The 6,000-nt window shown below is 57.7% G+C and overlaps 1 protein-coding gene across 1 annotated transcript in view; it reads left to right on the top strand.

The window, feature by feature from the left end:
- Nucleotides 1-2,807: 2,807 nt before the first annotated feature.
- The window catches only part of FAR1 (fatty acyl-CoA reductase 1), a 62,611-nt gene continuing 59,418 nt past the window's right edge, over nt 2,808-6,000 (top strand). Inside the window, exon 1 of the mRNA XM_060177125.1 lies at nt 2,808-2,914. The gene's annotated coding sequence lies outside the window, so the exon portion shown is untranslated. The remainder of the gene's footprint in view (nt 2,915-6,000) is intronic.

Raw genomic sequence — 6,000 nt, 5'->3', positions numbered from 1 at the left:
ATATGGTAAGTGATATGCTGACCAACGTTTGCAGTGGTTAACTTATCTCCCTGTCTTCTGAGCAGATGCCATTAAATCTGGGCTTGATTTAAATCTTCATTATATATATATATATATATATATATATATATTCCCTCCTCCTGCACTGCATTGGACTTATTTATGTCTGTCTCTCTACTACACCCCATGATCTGTGGAAAATACTGTCCTTCTTAGTCTCAAGTGCCCAGTCCAAGGACAAGTACTTCATTTTATTATTTTTTTCATCCAGTTTTATTTATTTATTTATTTATTTTGGTTGTCGCTGGGGCTTCAACACTCTAGGTTGACTTTTTTTTTTTTTTTTTTTCAAATAAAGAGACAGGCAGAAAAACAACACAGCAACTAAACTTCCCTCAGTTAGGCAGGGTTGGGTCTTGAACTCTAGTAGTGGGCAGGACAGAGCAAGTGTCCTACCCAAGCCTGGCTGCCTCCAGGGACAGGGATGTTGAAACAAAAGCATTTATTCCAATCGAACCATTTTCGTGACAGAATCAATAACTGATTGCTGTAATATTTGTTTTGCCGCTGGTATCCTTTCGCAGGATTGGTTTTTCCTCGGGTTCCTGTTTGATTTGGCCGGAATATTATCGACCTACTTCAAGCAGTTTTTTTGTTTTTTGTTTTTTGTTTTTCCCCAAGCTGGTGCTAGCTAACTCAGTAGAGTGTGACTAGGCTGGTGGGTTCAAGCACACACATTTTGCTCAAGTCAGTATAAAGTACCAACCCTGAGGGTGAGCAGCTGTGCTGGCTGTTTGTTCTGACCCTTCCTCCAGAGATAAATGGACTTAATGTTGCCTTGGGAGCTCCAGCAGGGCAGAAGCTACTGTCATCAAAGGAATAGTTTCCTGACATCAGAGTTTTAGGTGGAAAGGAAGCAATTCAACCAACTGTGCTTTCTAGTTTGGTACCAAAGGCGCCCACAAGGCCAGGCGCGGCACTGAACGGAACTCTCCATCATCAAAGGGAGAAACCACTCAGGATTAGTTAGACCCATCCTTGAAGCACACACCCTGTATGTTACTATTCACCACGCCAATGCTTTCACGCATTTTTGGTGTGTGTTTTTTTAAAACCTTTATTAATTTATTCCTTTTTTTTGCCCTTGTTTTTTATTGTTGTAGTTATTGATGTCGTCGTTGTTGGACAGGACAGAGAGAAATGGAGAGAGGAGGGGAAGACAGAGAGGGGAGAGAAACACAGACACCTGCAGACCTGCTCCACCGCCTGTGAAGCGACTCCCCTGCAGGTGGGGAGCCGGGGGCTCGAACCGTGATCCTTACGCCGGGTCCTTGCGCTTTGCGCCACCACCGCCCAACTTTTTTTTTTTTCTTTTTAAAATGAACTTCAAGAATTTATTTTCTCACAATTATAGAAGCTAGAAAAATAAAATAAAAAGAACATTTGAATGCAGAATAAAAATAGTCAACTCATAACTAAGACTGGGTGAACCATAGTGGTTATCTAAGGGGGTGGGGACACAGATGTTTGGTGACGGGAGTATCCAGAAACTATACTGCTAATGGAAAAAAAAAAAATGAAATAAAAGTATTGGCAGTTGATTGCTTCTTCTCCTTCCTGTCTTCTTCTTCTTCTTGACTTCTTGTCATCTTTTCTTCTTCTTCTTCTTCTTCTTCTTCTTCTTCTTCTTCTTCTTCTTCTTCTTCTTCTTCTCCTTCTCCTCCTCCTCCTCCTCCTCCTCCTCCTCCTCCTCCTCCTCCTCCTCCTCCTCCTCCTCCTCCTCCTCCTCCTCCTTCTCTTCTTCCTCTTCTTCCTGTCTTCTCTCCTTCTCCTTCCTCGTTATAATATTAGCCAGATTCTAGCTGGGTTCTTTCATTCCATGGGAGCGTCATGGATTCTACTAGCACTGTTATTACCTAGTAATTCTCACATCTTTTTCCTCCTCCTCCTCCTCCTCCTCCTCCTCCTCCTCCTCCTTCTTCCTTTTAATGGAATAGCACAGGTACAGTCTTCTTTAATCTCTTATTAGTGACTTAATATTGATTAAGAAAACAAAGAGCAAGATCACAGGGATATAATTCTGCACCCCTTCCTCCACTGGAAACTACCCACAAGTCTTACTGGACTTTTGGATGGACGTGGACATAGGTACACGGAGCCCCGGCCCCACCCCGTTCCCGGTCAGTTAGTTCCCTGGGTCCCTTGCCATCCTGGGCTGCTGTCACCGCGGATGTTCTGCAGGGAGCGGGAAAGGGAATCCTTTGGCAGCTGAGTGTGCACACGCTTGTGCAAACACGACGGGCTCCCCAATGGGCATCCCGCGCCGGTCCCCGGGGGCCCTGACCCGCGCAGACCCGAGCCACTCCCTCCAGGAAGGCCGCCAGGACTGCACGGAGCGTGCCCGCTACATCCTCCCCACCTCGCCGGCCGCCCCGGGTCTCGGGCGTGGCCCTGAGCTCGACCCGCCGCGCCGCGAGCGGCCAGCAGGGGCGCTCGCGAGTCCCCGCGGTGGGGCTGCGGTCTATTGGCGGGACGTGCCGCAGAGCCCACCCCCCCCGGCCTCACTCGGCGTCCCATTGGTCCGGCGCGCGCCCCGCCGTCCCGGCTCGGTGGGGGTGGGGGTGGGGGTGGCGGAACGAGCGAGCCGAGCGCAGAGGAGGGGGAGAAGGGCAGAGCGGTCCTCCGGGCCGAGGGGCGCCAGGCGGCCAATCAGAGCCCGAGTCGGAAAGACGGCGCCGCGCCGGCCAATCACAGCGCCGGGTGCCGGTCGGGGCGCTGACGCAGCGTGCGCGGCAGCCAATGGGCGCGCTGCTGGCCGTCCGCTCTTCAGCAGCCGGCCGGGGGCGGTGGGACGGCGGCGGGCGGCGACGGCGGAGCGATCGCTGGGCGGCGGGGCCCGAGGCTGTGCGTGGAGGTGAGCGGCGGAGGCCGCGGGCCGGGGGGACCCGACGAGGGGCGGCGCGGCGGGCGGACTGAGGCCGGGGACGCCACCCGCCGCCGGGACCCCGCCCCCACCCGGAGCCGCGGGAGCCGCAGCGCTGGGCCGCGTCGCCATCCTCGGGGCGCCGGCTGCCGCGGGCCGGGGGTGCGGAGGGGCCGGGCCGGGGCGGGGCCTTGGGGGTGGGGGCGAGGGGGACGCATGCGGATGCTCGGGAGGGGCGCCTAGGGAGGAGGGCGGTGAAGACACGGCCGAGGGGAGAGCCGGGTGCAGGGGGATGGAGGGGAGAGCCGGGTGCAGGGGGGTGGCGGGGAGAGCCGGGTGCAGGGGATGGAGGGGAGAGCCGGGTGCAGGGGATGGAGGGGAGAGCCGGGTGCAGGGGATGGAGGGGAGAGCCGGGTGCAGGGGATGGAGGGGAGAGCCGGGTGCAGGGGATGGAGGGGAGAGCCGGGTGCAGGGGATGGAGGGGAGAGCCGGGTGCAGGGGATGGAGGGGAGAGCCGGGTGCAGGGGGGTGGCGGGGAGACTGGTGCAGGGGGGTGGAGGGGAGAGCCGGGTGCAGGGGGATGGAGGGGAGAGCCGGGTGCAGGGGGATGGAGGGGAGAGCCGGGTGCAGGGGGGTGGCGGGGAGAGCCGGGTGCAGGGGGGTGGAGGGGAGAGCCGGGTGCAGGGGGGTGGAGGGGAGAGCCTGGTGCAGGGGGATGGAGGGGAGAGCCTGGTGCAGGGGGGTGGAGGGGAGAGCCTGGTGCAGGGGGGTGGAGGGGAGAGACTGATGTAGGGGGATAGAGGAGTGGTCCTGGTGCAGGGGGATGGAGGGGAGGTCCTGGTGCTGGGGGGAGATGTGCAGGGGGATGGAGGGGAGAGCCTAGTGCAGGGGTGGAGGCGGCCTCTGGACTCACCTGAGTTTGCTGCTGCTTCTCTGGTCCAAGAGGCAGGACTGGCAGAGAGCCGGGGACGCCCTCCCCTCCCCTCCCCTCCCCTCCCCTCCCCTCCCCTCCCCTCCCCTCCACTCTCCTCTCCCCCTCCCCTCCCCTTCCCCTCCCCTCCCCTCCTTTCCCCTCCCCTCCCCTCCCCTCCTTTCCCTTCCCCTCCCCTCCCCTCCTCTCCCCTCCCCTCCCCTCCTCTCCCCTCCCCTCCCCTCCCCTCCCCTCCACCCTCCCCTCCCCCTCCCCTCCCCTTCCCCTCCCCTCCTTTCCCCTCCCCTCCCCTCCCCTCCTCTCCCCCCCTCTCCTCTCCTCCGCCTCTTCATTGAAGTAAGAGGGGCTGTCTGCCCTCAGCGCACATGGCAGGAGGAGAAGCTTGTTCCCGTCCGTCTGTGCTGTTAAAATAGAGAGAGAGAGAGGAAGGAAATGCAGAATGCAGCCACCATCCGTCACCACCTGCCCTGCAGGGGAGTTTCTCAACTCTCTGCAGAAGTGAAGTGACAGTGAAGTGACGCTTACAGGGCGCACAGAAGCCCTTCCTGCTCCCGCTACTGACATGTGGCCTGGCCGGGTCATTATGGGGGGCGAGGGAGGGACACGGGGGTCCGAGCGGCCGGGGGGGGGGGTGTCAGCAGGTCAGCACGTGCCAAGGGGAACCCTGCAAACCTGTGTTCGCTTCAAGCAGAGACACACGCACGACGGTGTATCTCTCACATTGCTGTGCTTTGGGGTTTTTATCCGTAGGGATTGAGGCCAGAGCAGACGTAGAAAAGAGAGAGGGCCGCATTTCCAGGGGCTGCTGCCTGCCTGCCTGCGTTTCCTCCTTCTTTCCTTTTTCTCCCTCCAGGGTTATCTCTGGGGCTTGGTGCCTGCACTACAAATCCATTGCTCCCGGAGGCCTTTTTTCCCATTCTGTTGTCCTTGTCGTCGTTGTTGGATAGGACAGCGAGAAATGGAGAGAGGAGGGGAAGACAGAGAGGGGGAGAGAAAGACAGACACCTGCAGACCTGCTTCACCGCCTGGGAAGCGACTCCCCTGCAGGTGGGGAGCCGGGGCTCGAACCGGGATCCTTCCTCGGGTCGGGATGCAGCTCTCGTTGACAGAGAAAGCGGCTGGTGTCAAAGCAGGGCGCTCCGTGCTCGGTGCCCTGGAGCCCGTGGGCCGCACCTGGGGGTGGAATAAGTGGACAACTGGCGCCGGCCTCCCAGCACACCGGAGCGCGAGCTGCTTGGGATCAGAGCAGCCGAGCCGAGGGCTGCGGGGCCCATCGGGGAGACTCGTGGGACAGGTCAGTTTGCAGCTGTGTTTGTGAACTGAGAGGAGGAGGGGTGTGGGGCGAGTGATTGGGAAGCAGGCCGGTGTGATGCCAGGCGTTCGGAGGTGACTTGAGCAGCCGTGTACAAGGAGGCGTGTTCAAATGGGCTCCTTTTCTGGTGAAGGAAGGCTGCTGTGGCCTAACTGAGCGGCGGCGGCTCTACTTGGCGAGGACAGAAGAAGCAGAGTTGTCGCCGCCCGGCCAGAGGTGGGCAGTAAGGGACAGGAGCGCGGCAGGCTTTTGAGGGTGACGCTAAGGGGGTCCAGTGAACGGCACGTCGCGTTAGTGAGAGTTAGAGCTGCAGATTCGGTGCTCTGCTATGTGCTAGAAACGTTTCAGGCCCTGTGCCAGGTTATTTTAATCTTTGCGTAGGTCATGGTGGTTGAAACTCTTGTGTTTATCCAAATTGAAATTGAGCCCTATTACTTTTCATAGTTAGTGGCTAAACCATTGAACTAAAACAAACTTAATAGTGAAGGGATGGTGTGAATGACTGAGGGCAGGGGGAGAAGGCAATCTTTTATTTTGAAAGATTTTATTTGTTTATTAATGAGAAAGATAGGAGGAGAGAGAGAAGGAACCAGACATCAGTCTGGCACATGTGCTGCTGGGGATTGAACTCAGGACCCGGTGCTTGAGAGTCCAGTGCTGTACCCACTGTGCCACCTCCCGGACCACACGGAGAAGGCAGTCTTATCTCAGCGTCTGTTGCGTGTGAACCGCACTGACTATCACACTGTAGAGAGAGTTACCGCAGTGCAGGTATCCTGAAAGAGGCACTTACTGACCCGAGGGACGAAAGCAGCCCAGGCCTTTCTTCGAGAG

Source organism: Erinaceus europaeus, chromosome 17 (genome assembly GCF_950295315.1).
Source record: "Erinaceus europaeus chromosome 17, mEriEur2.1, whole genome shotgun sequence".
NCBI classification, from domain to species: domain Eukaryota; kingdom Metazoa; phylum Chordata; class Mammalia; order Eulipotyphla; family Erinaceidae; genus Erinaceus; species Erinaceus europaeus.
The sequence above is the reverse complement of the archived record's forward strand: the minus strand, read 5'-3'. Positions and strand labels throughout refer to the sequence as shown.